The sequence below is a fragment of the Cajanus cajan genome, chromosome 4 (assembly GCF_000230855.2).
Source record: "Cajanus cajan strain Asha chromosome 4, NIPB_CcT2T_4, whole genome shotgun sequence".
NCBI lineage: Eukaryota > Viridiplantae > Streptophyta > Magnoliopsida > Fabales > Fabaceae > Cajanus > Cajanus cajan.
In genome coordinates, this window is record NC_138520.1 from 56,148,645 (window position 1) to 56,162,849 (window position 14,205).

At 33.1% G+C, this 14,205-nt stretch overlaps 1 protein-coding gene across 15 annotated transcripts in view; it reads left to right on the top strand.

The window, feature by feature from the left end:
• Window positions 1-2,840: 2,840 nt before the first annotated feature.
• Window positions 2,841-14,205, top strand: part of LOC109794144 (uncharacterized) — a 28,747-nt gene continuing 17,382 nt past the window's right edge. The window contains exons 1-7 of one of the 15 annotated variants that reach the window (XR_014433155.1): window positions 3,678-3,954; window positions 4,040-4,161; window positions 4,830-5,049; window positions 6,803-6,842; window positions 7,813-7,895; window positions 8,102-9,480; window positions 9,564-10,218. The gene's annotated coding sequence lies outside the window, so the exon portion shown is untranslated. Of the gene's footprint in view, window positions 3,955-4,039; window positions 4,162-4,829; window positions 5,050-6,802; window positions 6,843-7,812; window positions 7,896-8,101; window positions 9,481-9,563; window positions 10,219-14,205 lie in introns of those variants that run through there. The other 14 variants (XR_014433157.1, XR_014433159.1, XR_014433160.1 and 11 more) reach the window with 14 other exon arrangements.

The window sequence follows — 14,205 nt, forward strand, 5'->3', positions numbered from 1 at the left end:
GGAATCGACGTTGTTTTGAGGTGCAAGAACAAAATTTGGGTGCCTAGTAATCCCGAAGTAAGAGATGATCTTAGAGGAAGGACAAAAGAGTACTCTTAGCATCCATTTAGGAGCTACTAAGATGTATCAGAGTGGCATAGCGGAAGCGTGGTGGCCTAAGGTGAAGAGAGGAGTAGAGGAAGTTTGTGTACTCATGTTTAGTATGGTATAAGTCTAAGACAATGCGTCTAGACTTTGTTGTCACTTTGCCTAGGACGTTTAGGAAGAATCTTGAGTTTAATGAAGGAGTCATAGTCAAACCTCTTCATTTCAGAAATTCGAGGATGAATTTCTTAAAAGGTGGGAAGTATTGTAACACCCCAGTTTTAGAAGGTGGTATTTGGTCATAATTATTTTAATAATTATAGAGGAATATTATTTTGTACGTTTTAAATAATTATTGTTTTGGACAATTATTTTGTACATATTAAATAAGTATTTTTATTAGCATTTTTAAATAAATATTTATATGTTTTAAGAGAAGGTTGATTTTATATGATATTTTGTTATTGAAATTATATTATTATATTTTGGGTCAGAAATATATTATTATTATAGAGGAAAAATATTTTATAATATACATGTATTTATTTTATTTAATTATTTTGAGGAAAAAGAGAAGTGAGTTAGAAGAGAAGGAAAATGGGTTGGGTTGACCCAGCCCAATGGATTAATTTTAAGAAAAGAGTCAGGTAGCGTTAACCCTATTTGCCTCATTTGCGTTCTGAAGGGTTAGAAAAAAAAAGAGGAGAAACAAATAGCTCTAAGGAAGAGTACTCAGGAAGGAACGATCTTAGATCACACCAAGAGCATTCGTCTTCTGCTCATCCAGGTAAGGGGGGAGTGAGAAACCTCTCTCGGGGTGTGGGAATAATTGTTGGGTAGTCAAATTGGCCACCAATCTCTCGCCTGAAGCATTCTTCTAGGAACATGCAAAGTATGAATATTTCTATTTTGCCTTCTGATTGCTTTGTTGTGTTCCTTATTGGATGTGATGTATGAAGTATGTGGTTAATTTTGAAAATGAATATGTTTTTATATGAATTAGAGTGCTCTATGGGTTCCTACGGGAAACCCTATGAGAAAACAGGCAAAATATGAATATTTTCTGTTTTGTCTTCTGATTGTTCTATTGTGTTCCTTTTTGGATGTTTGGATATGAATTAGAGTGCTCTGTGGGTTCCTACGGGAAACCCTATGAGAAAACAGGCAAAATATGAATGTTTTCTATTTTATTTTCTGAATGTTTTGTTGCGTTCGTTGTGTGATATAGAGAGTAAATATGTATTTGATTTCAAAATTAAATATGTTTTAATATAAATTAGAGTGCTCTATGGGTTCCTATGCGAAACCTTATGAGGAAAAATTGTGAGTATGACTACATGAAATATGAACAAATGACATGATTCATGATGTGAAAGAGAATGTGCTAATGTGAACACTATGACTATGAGGATGTGAAATGTGATGAGATGAGATAAGTCATGACTATGAGAATGTGAAATGTGATAAGACATGAAATTCCATGACAAGTGAAGTGATGAGTCCATGAGGTTGTGAACGTGTGACATGCATCATGTGCATATATGAGCTAACCAGGTGTACCTTTTGGTCACTAAGTGATGTAACAAGCTAACCAGGTGTACCTTTTGGTCACCAAGTGATATAACAAGCTAGTTAGGTGTACCTTTTGGTCACCAAGTGATGTAACAAGCTAACAAGGTGTACCTTAGGATCACTGGTGATGTAACAAGCTAGCCATATGCTCGAAGAATTAAATGTCATGCCTAAAGCGGAGAAATTCACCTAGCGAAACTTTCCTACACCTGGCTTAAAATGAATTGCGCCCGGCTTAACTGTTAAGCCCGACTTAAAAAAATTCCACCCAACATAACTGTTAATTCGGGCTTAAAAAATTAAGCCCGACTTAAAAACTGTGTCTGGCGCTAAGAACTGCGCCTTGTGCCTCAACGCAAACTTGCATTACTTAACTTCGCGAAATCTTGCATATTTCACAACCAAACACGTAATTATAACATTCAATTGGTAAAAACACTTCAAATAACACCTAGAACATGAATCCATACTCAATTTTACGTAAACTACCTCAAATCTTGTCAAAAGATCATACCCTTAATTATTTCTCATAGGGTTTCCCACAGGAATCTACAAAGAACTCTAATTCATATCAAAACTTATCTAATTTCGAAATCAAACACATATTCACACATCATATCCAACCAGGAACCCAACAAAAAACTCAGATATTAAAACATAAAACTTGCATAATTTGCCTGTTCCTAAAGCATGCATGACTACAAGAAAAATACTCATTACCCACGGATTTTTTCCCACGGATAAATATCCGTGGGAAAAATGACATTACCGACGGATATTACCCACGAATTCTTTCCGTCTGAAATTTCAGATAACCTTACCGACGAATTTAATCCGTGGGAAAATTATGATGTTTTAGACAGATATTTCCCACGGATATTTTCCGTCTGAAATTTCAGATGCTCTTACCCACGGATTTTGTCCGTGGGAAAATTAGGATGTATATTTCATACAGTCTTACCCACGGATTATTTCCGTGGGAAAATTATGATATTTTTGGCAAATATTTCCTACAAATTATCCGTCTAAAATGTCATTCGTCGAAAATTAAAAAATATTCGTTAGTAACTTTAAAAAATATGACGATAAAAGATTAATAAATTAAATTATTAAATATTAATAAATTTTATAATACTAATTAATTTTTCATACCAACTATTATATATATAAAATTTATAATTAAATGATAGCATAAAATAATAATTTACTATATATATATATATAAAAGATATATATATATATATATAATATTATATATAGTTAATTTTATTTAAATGGTGAGATTACATATACTTTATTATTATAATTAAATCATTTAAAATATCTAACAAGAATTAATAAAAAATGAATTAATTGTACAAAAAATTGTAATTAATTATATAATTATTTAATCAAACAAGACTTGTCTTCTAAATAATTTATGTCAATTATATTTATTTTTGAATTGGTAATGTTTTTATTAATTTAAGTTCCTAAAATTCATCTGTACAGATAAAAGTTGTATATTAAAATATATTTTAAGTGTTTAAGTCAATTGTAACTTTTCTTTAAAAATTTAATGTTAAAATTCAATTAGTAGATTGAAATGTAATATTAATATTATAAATAATAAAATATATCATTCATAATATATTAGAAATTAAAATAAATTTTAAAAAAAATTGTATATCGATCTATTCTAACATATAAAGGGGATACCCTTTTCAGTAATTATGTTAGTCTCCACTTTTTTTTAGCATTATACCTTTTATTTTAAAAATTTATCCTAATATATAAAGGGGATACCCTTTTCAGTAACTACCTTTGTCTCCACTTTTTTTGACCATTATACCTTTTTATTTTAAAAAATTAGTTACAATATTTTTTAATCAAATTTAAGAGCTTGAAACTAATAGATTAATCATAATACCAGTAGATCAATATACTTTTAATATTTAATTTTTATTTTTAATTTATTTTTAACAGAGTGCCTTGATTCCACTAGATAGCTGGAATTATTTTGTCCCCCCCTTTTTTTTTTCAACTTAATCATTTTTCCCTGACCCTCTTCGAAATCGCGCGTAACCCTATTTTTCCCTTTCTCCCTATTGTTCTCTTCTCCACTTTCTCCACTTTCGTTCTCTTCTCCCTAACCTTTATTTTTGCCTCTCCTCCTTCCACCCCGGTCCCCTCGCCCTCCTCGGCTTTGGCACTGGCACCGCCGCCCGCCTCCTCCTCAATCTCCACCCCGTCGCCGTCCTCCACGCCTGGGAGGTCGACCCCGCCGTCCTCCAGGTCGCCCGCGAGTATTTCAACCAGGTCCTTAGTCGCATGATATTATATACACGTTGTGGCCATTCCTTGTTACTCCATTTGTGTTTTTAACATTTTTGGACCATTGTAGGTTTAAATTTCTTATTGTGATAGTCTTGTGTTGTGCATCATTTGATTGAGGCAGCAGCAACATAGAGGGCTTTGAAACCTAAGTTCAATTCCTCAATCAATTGGCCCATTGATCCCACTGATGTAAGCTTTATTTATTGAATTATTTTTCATCATTAAATTTCTTCAACTCAATTACTTGGTCCACTTGAATTTTAATAATCTTGGAACAGGTTGTATGGTAGGGATTTAATTTTTTGTTTTTGTTTTTAATTCCTTTTCTGCAATCCCATTGATTTTTCTCTTCCATCTGCTGAATTTTATTTTGGTATAAAAAAGAGCCCTCAATTGTTTTGTTTTCTAGAGGAGTTCCATTCCGGCCCCTAAATTTATTCACCAAAAAATAAACAAATCTATTGATTTATTTGTTGAAAAATAAATTTTGAGTATTCAATTTTTATGCATCAGAACATTAAATCAGTTCACTTTATTTTCCTTTTACTCTTGTGAGATGGAAAATTCAATCCAAGTGAATTCAGTGCTCAAATCCATCCATCATATCTATTGATTCTTACTATGTTTGCTAACCCCCCTTCTTAATTAGTTGGTGTTTGGCAGGTTTTGGTTACTCAATCTGTAGTGTAATTTAGGGTTGTTACCGTGTATTTAATTTTTACAATGTCAGTGCTTATTGTTGTGGACTGAAATTGATGTGTGTTTGGTTGAATAGATTAGTTTTATAATGATGAGAAGTATTTAACCATATACTTACCAAAAATCTCTTTTCTACTAATGTGTATATCGTCCTCCAGGTCGCCGTCCATAAGGAGCGTCTCTTCATCTACATCGGGAGCGTCTCTTTAGGATCCCCTGCATCAGTAATTGCTTCTATAAACACCGGTGGAAAGAAATCCAGAGAAAACGCCATCAATAGCCCAAAACAATGCAAAGCACTTAGAGACTCAAAGCTGCTAAACCTCTTATTCCAATCTTAAGATTGGGTCACCAAGGCTGTTCACAGAAAATAGTAAGGTTAGAATTTTGGATTGGTTATAATTATCACTGTATAATATGCTGTCCGGCACAAAATCATACCAAAGATACCAAAGCTAAAAGGAAAAAAAAAGTTCATAAGTTCATAAATAAAAGTAATTTATTTTATTTTATTTTTATATAAATAATAGTTTATTTGCATATGAGTATAATTCCCTTCAAAATAGCTGTTGTTCCACAATTCCCTGCATCCACAACTAGCAAAACTCCTGTTTCAGTCCTGCTTCACTTCTTTTAACCCATCAATCATTGCTTCATGCCTGTTTCATTTGAAACAACCTGATCAGAAGAATAAAAATGAAACCAATAGTAATCAGAAGAATAAAAATGAAATAATTATATGCTACTACAAGATTTGCAATCCTAAAATAATTACCTGCAGCCTACCAGCAGTGTCAACAATAATCACATCAAATTTCTTCTTTTTTGTCACTTTTAATCCGTGTTTGGCAATGTCTGAAGATTTAACACTGGTATCTGCTGAATGGACTGACACATCCACCTGATACAAGCTATAACTAGTTATAAACATGTGACCACTAACCACTGACTAGAAATAATAAAAAAATAAAAAAATAAAAAACATAAAAGAGAAGGCAAGAAATAAGTCAAATAATGCTAATTAGATGTTGATGTCCAATATCTGAATTCACTTGATTGAAAAATAAGAATGCTCACAAGATTTGTCTTGCTTCCTCTATATGTTAAGACCTTATTAAGATAATTAAATACACCAAAAGCTATTCTGTTACTTCAGTGTTTTTATTTGATTTGACCAGAAAAATTGAGTGTGCATAGGTTAAAAACACTAGTCCAAACACCCTATAAGCAGATATGATAAACTCTTAATTATGCTATGCAAACATTCCACCCCAAGAGATTGTTTCAAATAATTGCTGCATAATTTTAACCAAGCAATCATTTTACATCAATCTCTTCAATTCACTACATTAGCATGATCGTGTTTAAATGAAAAGAACGATTAGGAGATTAAATTTGGCAATTTCATTAATCTTGCTTGCATTTCTGTCACTTCAAGAGGGCCAACAAACAAACGAAGCTCTTCCTTTTGTATTATACTCGTTGACTTTGCACGTGGATTATTGCCCTTCTAAAATAGGATATTGCAGTGCTGTTGGGTTTGTAGACTGCTAAGCCATCCCACACAACAATCTAAAAAGTAATAAAACTATTTTATATGATGAATGTTCTTGTCCACATTACAATTCCGTGTTTAAAATATGAAAGATTTGATTATGCAATTTGTACTGCTTTGTTATGGGATGATTAATAGTGTTATGGGATCAAAGTTCAATTTCCTCCACATCTTATGCTTTGATTTCCCATCATATATTATAATAATCAAGATAAAAATAACCATCACAGTTAAGCAATTCAAATGTGCATGTTGAAAGTATCAATTGCTGAAAAAAGTTGGCTGGGATTTTTATGTTTTTCTATTGCAATGACTAGCTAGTAATTAATTTAGAATATTGGTGGCCTCTTGTTTGATGGCATATATCCTTCAAGTGAAATAGATTTTGTAAACATTGTTACTCATCCCTATATTAAAATGCCAATACTGCAAAATTGAAATTGAAATTCATATCAAATGGCAAACATTTTCTTTTTTCTTTGCTGCAATATTTGACTGGTCATTTTCTTTTTTCTTTACGCGTCTCTGAATCCTAACTAGCTTTTTACTGTTTTCATCGTGCCTTCTATTTTGCAGCTGGTGAAAGGACCCAATAGAAGGCTTTTGTCAATTGTGGGTATGATTTCTATTTGCTTTTCTCACTCAGTTTTCACATTTTTTTTATTTCTAAAATATATTTTCTCTTGTTAGTTGATAATAATATTTATGATAAAAATGTTACGGTAGTTTTAATTCTTACTAATAAAAAAAATTAGTAATGTTTATTACAGCAATTTTAATGAAACATAATTTTATTTTCTTTAAGCAATTTCTTTAATCTTGTGATCTCAATTAAAAAAGTGTCACTTAAAAAAAAAGCATCATCAATCACAATTATTTTATTATTGCTCTAGTGAATTGTTATAGTGATATATGGTAAGAGAGAGAAAAACAACATTAAGATGCAATATGTAGGAGCACTCAGAGCAGTAACAGGGTTAATAGATTTCTATGGGTGCTTATTACATGCAATACATTAATTAGCTTAATAATATAGTAAACACGGGGCAACATAAAGCGTGCTTTTGATTTATATGATTACTAAACCCACATAAATCTAAAACTTTTGATACAGTTGTTTTTGGGGCCAAATGAGAAACTAACATTAATATATATGATTCTGTTCTTGTACCCCTTATTATTATTATTCAGTTATTAAATTCCAGTTAGTGTACAAAAAGGTAGAACCAAAAGACAAGTGTATGCACATTGTAGGTCCTCCTAAATACAAATCAGGGGAAATTTCTTTGCTTTGATCAAATCCAAGTCACTGTCGTGGTAAAATTTGTATTTGAATACGTAATTGATTAGAATAAAAAAAGTACACATGAAAAGCGTGGTTAAGATGTAAAGCCTAACCCCGCTAGCCAGAGGTTTTAACTATAACAAAAATAGTTCCCTTACGTCTTGTTTTATATTCATTATTTTTTATACAAAAAATTAAAAATAGAATTATTATTTAGATTCTTTGGAATTTTTTTATCCTGATTTATAGTATACTCCTTATCTTTTATATAAATTATATTTCATTTTTGTTGTATTAACAGATCGAGATTTTTGTTATTAGATTGTTCTAGTGGACGTTGTACTCTAACTTAGAGGAAACAAATTGTTTCACCGTACTTCTAAGGTATGCTTGTTAATTTTCTTTTTTGTATTAATAGATCGAGGTGTTTATGATTAAAGTTTACTATTTTGTAATATGACTATATTGTGCTTTACATAGAACTATTGTACTGCTTTTCAAGTTATATAATGTAGAGGTCCACATAACTAAATTAGTTGACAATTATATAATATGTGATAATTAATTAGGTAAATTTTTTGAATCTACAGAATATGGATTATTTTGTTTCAAATCGTGCTTGGGTGTACGATAGGTGTTATAGTGGTAGAAGAGGTTTGAAAGAGTCTTTTGTACAAGGGGTAGATGAGTTTGTAAGCAAGGCTCGTCAACAAGATCGTTTTCATAGTGATGGTGGGATTAGATGTCCATGTGTTAAATGTGATTGAACACGGATTTTGGAGGATAGAGTTGTGAAAGTTCACCTTTATAAACATGGGTTCAAGCCTAATTATTGGATTTGGACAGATCATGGTGAAGAGATGCCAAATTTTGATTTAGATATTGATGAAAATTGCATCAATGCATCAAGTAGTGGTGTAAATGTGGCACAAGGTGATCAGTTTATGTCAATGCAAGAGATGGTGTGTGATGCTTTTAGGCAACAAGAGACATTTGAACCGAGAGATACACATGACATGGAAGAGCCTCCAAATGAAGAAACTCAAAAATTTTATAACTTGTTGCTAGAGGCAAATAAGCCATTGTATAAGGGGCATCAGAGTCTAAATTATCTATGTGTGTGAGGTTGTTAGCTTGCAAATCCAATTGGAAGGTTCCTGATCAATGCTTAAATTTTATTTGCCAAATGTTATTGGATGTCACACCCATTAAAAGGGGTTTGCCCAAAAATTATTATGATGCAAAAAAACTAGTATCAAAGTTGGGATTGAAGACTAAGAGGATTGATTGTTGTGTCGATGGTTGCATGTTGTTTTATGATAATGAATATGGAAAAAATGATGGAGAGTTAACTGAATGCAGATTTTGCCATAAGCCTAGGTATCATAACCATAACACTGGAACAACTAATAAAAAACCAGTTCCAGTTAAGGCCATGTTCTATTTGCCTATAATTCCAAGGTTACAAAGGATGTTTGCATCAATGCAAACTGCTGGACAAATGACATGGAACTATGAAAATAGAAGTTCGGGCATATTACGTCATCCATCTGACAGTGAAGCCTGGAAGCATTTTGATCGCGTCCATCCCAATTTTGCCATTGATCCACGTAACGTGCGACTTGGTTTATGCTCTGATGGATTTACACCATATATTCAAGCATCAACTGCACCTTATTCTTGTTGGCCAATAATTGTTACTCCATACAATCTTCCTCCAGAAATGTGCATGTCCAAACCTTACATGTTTCTAAGTTGTGTCATACTAGGCCCATCTAATCCAAAGGCTGGTATTGATGTTTATTTACAACCCTTAATTGATGATTTGAAAAGGTTATGGAATGGTGTTCTAACATATTTGTAGGAAAAGGAGCTTGGTCGACCTGTACACCATGATGAACTCTTTCAGCAAACTCATATACGAAAAGACACTGGTCAGTTTGTTGATGATAGATCTAGGCGGACACATGTGAGTCTATGTTACTTATTTTATTGGTCTTTAATTTTATTAATGTTTACACTATTTTTACGTACTGTTTATGATGATAATAGGAAGATTTTGAAGCTAGATTTTCTCAAGTTATATCTGAGGTTGGATCCACTGCTGGCACCTCAGAATGCACCCCTTTAGACCCTGTTGAGGAGGATAGACTTAAGAGTCAATGTTGGAATGCAGCTATCGGTAAAAAATACAAGGGACGTCGTTATGGTACGGGAGATCTTTATGAGAATGAACATAGCAGCTTTGTGGGGACATCTTCAAGTCAGTCTCAGAATACACAAGAGATTTCTCAGTTGACACAACGAGTTTTAGCTAATGAGGAAGAGATGCGTCGGATGCGCTCCCAGTATCAGATTGAGATTCAATCCTTGACCTCCCAGTATCAGACTCAGTTCAACACATTTCTCAGTGCTGTACTCCCATTCCTACCACCTACTATGCAGACTACTCTTCAACAGCAACAACAACATCAACAACCAAACAGACACCAACAACACCAACAACAAGACAATCGGCAACCAACAGAGGATGAACAAGCTAATGACCAACATCAACAACATTCACCTGCAGATTATTAGATATATTATGTTATGTTATAATTCTATTGGTTGTACTGTATTTTGTTTTTAAATTTGAACCCTAAACTTTATTTATGTATGACACTTTATTTTGTCTGAATGATTAAACTTGTTTTAATTCACATAATTATGATTCATTTGATATCTTTAAACAGGATTATTATTTAATATGATTTTTAATTTATTTAAAAAAATTTCAACAATACCCAAAGAATTTCCCACGGATTAAATTTGTGGGTAATCTATCATGGATAAATCCAGGGGTAATTTTCCACGGATTCAGTCCGTGGGAAATTACCCACGGATTTAGCCTGTGGGAAATTACCCACGGATTCAGTCCATGTGAAATTACCCACGGATTCAGTCCGTGGGAAATTTTCCACGGATTTATTCCGTGGGTAATTTCCCACAGACTAAATCCGTCAGAAAATCTGTGGGTAAATTACCCACGGATCAAAATCCGTCGGTAAATATTTCAAACGAGCAATTTACCGACGGATTTTTGTCCGTCTGTAATCCGTCGGAAATTGAGTGTTTCCCACGGATTTTTTTGATTACCCATGGATTTTGGCCGTCTGTAATCTTGAAATTTCTTGTAGTGGAGGCAAGGGATTGAGTGTCAATCCTGCTACCCAACAATTATTTCCACACCTCCGAGTGAGGTTTCTCAGTCTCCCTTACCTTGATGAGTAGAAGATGAGGCACAAGCGGAATCTGGTTGTTCCTTTTCTCTAGGTTCTCCTTGTTCTTCAGAAGGCATAAGAAGGAAATACTGCTAGAATTTCTCTTATTACATGCGACTTTTCTTGCGAATTTTTATGAAAAATTTGCAGGAAACGTTGTTTCTACAAATTTTTCTGCGAAATTTTATCTACCGGTAATACCTTCATGGAAAATATATTTTTGCGAATTTTAAAATTCTCAGGAAATTTTCCTGTGAAATTTCTTGCGAAAAAAATTCGCAGGAAAGTTTCCTGCAAAAAAAATTTGTAGGAAAGTTTCCTGCAAAAAAAAATTGCAGGAAAGTTTCTTGCAAATTTTTTCGCAATAAATTCTGCAGTAATTTTTACAAAAAAAATTAAAGAAATTACTATAATTCTATCAATAATTCTTCAACTTTTAAATGCTCGCAATGAATTCATTTGAAGCATTTGTTTCCATGCCTCCAACATGTGATACATAATCTTTTAAATTCTAAGATTGTAGATTATAAGCCTAACACTCAACCATACAAATCAACTTGTAAGGTAAGTGTTGCCTAAACTTATATACTCTTTAATTATTTTATTTTCAATCGATGTGGGACTTGAATTTTTTTTTAAATATTAAACTTATAAATTTAAATATATATATTTTTATTTTTGTAACATTCTGAATTTTCTACTAGTATAATGGTTAATTATTATTTATTTTGATATTTATGGAGATTATTTTCTTATAGTTATTTTAATAGGTTTTATAGGATGTTTTAAAGGTTTTTAGTAATTATTAGTATTTTAATAAATATTTATGAAAATTATTTTTGGATAATATTTTGACTTTTAGTAGCCCAGAACGGGCCGTTCTCAAACTAGAACGGCCGTTCCAGTCTACTAAAATGGCCTATAAAGACTAGACTGGAACGGGCTATTCCAACACATGATTCTATGAGTAAAATGTGAAGCCAGAACGATCTGTTCTGATTTAGGATCAGGTCGTTCCAGATATGGTCGTTATAGGTAAAATGTGATTTTAGAACGGGTCGTTCTAGTTTTGGAACAGGTCGTTCTGAATGTGAAATTTACATATGACAAACGAGTCTAGAACGGGCCGTTCTGGATTTGAAACGAGCCGTTCTAGAGACTCCTGAAATCTATAAATAGAGCACTTTGGAACTGTTTCTGGACACACTCCCTGGAGACCAAGGAGAACTAAGAGAAGGAGATCAGCCAGATTCTACTCTATCTTCATCTTCTACTTATCCAGGTAAGGGGGGAGTGAGAAACCTCACTCGGGGGTGTGGGAATAATTGTTGGGTAGTTGGATTGGCCCTCAATCCCTTGCCTAATGCATGCTTCTAGGAACAGGCAAAATATGAATGTTTTCTATTTTGTCTTCTGATTGTTCTGTTGTGTTCCATGTTGGATGTAATGTGTGAATATGTAATTAATTTTGAGAATAAATATGTTTTGATATGAATTATAGTGCTCTGTGGGTTCCTGAGAAAACCCTATGAGAAAAAGGCAAAATATAAATGTGTTATGTTTTTCTTTCTGAATGCTCTGTTGCATTCCTTGTGTGATGTAGAGTGCAAATATGTATTTGATTTCAAAAGTAGATATGTTTTGATATGAATTAGAGTGCTTTGTAAGTTCCTGTACGGAACCCTATGAGGAACAATTATGAGTATCACTATGTGAAATATGAACAAATGACATGAGACATGATGTGAATGAAATGTGCTATTTTGAAACGTGATGTAATGAGATAAGCTATGGAAATGTGAAATGTGATGAAATGAGATAAGCTATGACTATGAGAATGTGAAATGTGATGAATGTGATAAGACTTGAAATTTCATGACAAGTGAAATGTTGAGTTAATGAAATCGTGAATGTGTGACATGCATCATGTGCATATATGAGCTAACAAGGTGTACCTTAGGGTCATTGGTGATGTAACAGGCTAACAAGGTGTACCTTAGGGTCACCGGTGATGTAACAGGCTAGCAAGGTGTACCTTGGGTCACCAATGATGAAATGATGAGATATGTGATGAGACACGTGATTCGCACCACATGTATTTATGAGTCGAGTCCATGATATCATTGCATGATAAATGAGTGTACATGTGATACTGATTATGTACGTGTGTTGTTTATATGTGATTGGTGTTTATGACTTGTAATATGTTTGTTGTGTGTGTGTGTGCTATCTAACCTTTATTTCTACACCTAAACTTGAGTGAGGTGTTTCTCACTCCCTTGTTGTTATTTTTCTGTGTTTAAATTGTGTTGCAAGTGATCATCAGCATGAGGATGTTGGTGATGAGGCTTAGGCTTCAGTTGGGCATGCTCTGATATGATATGTGACATCGGGGAATAACTAGGCTTAGTTTAGGATGTTATTTCCATTAACTATTTGAAAACTCAGTTTTATTTCTTGTAATTTCATTAACATGTTATTTGGATTAAGTTTATGAATGTGAACTCTTTACCTTATGTGGTTAGAGATTTGGTTTTTAATGATGAAGAATTTTATTTTTTTATAATTATTAATGTATATGTATGTTGGGGTAGAGGATGTAACATTTAGTGGTATCAAAGCCTGGTTGATCCAATCGGGCATGAGTTATGAGTCTACTATGCTTGTTGGTAGATGAATGATGGAATGAATTGATTGTGGAACTTATTGATATGTTAGTGCGATGATTGATTATGTTTATTGTTTATTTAATTGTGTGTACCATTTTCTCAGAATTTGGCTTATAGACATGATATAGCTTAGATGATGCTATATATGATTGCTTATTTGTTTTGATACTTCTTGCTTACGTAAGAAGTAGTGGTTGGGTGGTATCGCTCGTGTTGCGAGCATATGTGCAAGTAGTAGTGGAGGAAGCATCTTCCTATTGAACTAGAAACTATTGGAACCTTGGATGTGGGTGAGATATTGATTTGTCGAGTGTATTAAGAGTTTATGGTTGATGGAGTTTTTGAAATCTATAGTTGTAGCGATTGAATCTAAGGAGGTTATGAGAATTGGAGTTGAGTGTTCTTAATGAAAGGTTGAAATGTTAGTGATTTCCTTGAGTTTTGGTGATTGGATGTTAACCTTTTATGGTTTAGGTAGCATGTGAGTTTTATTTTCTAAGTCTTTTGTACTAAATATGTGAGTTGTTTTGGTTTAGGATTGTAGTGAGAAGCTTGGATATGAGTTTGATGTGGAAATGAGTGGGTTTGGAAAGGTTGAGGTATTTTTGTGGCCTTAGATGTTGATTCGCTATTACTGTCTGGTGTACGTAGGGGATGTTTGCACTGCAGTTGTTGTGCCCGTATGAGTACCGTATTGACAGATTTAGATTTTATGGTCTTCACAAAAGTTGTAGCTTATTCTCTTAGCTTTCTTTTGTGATA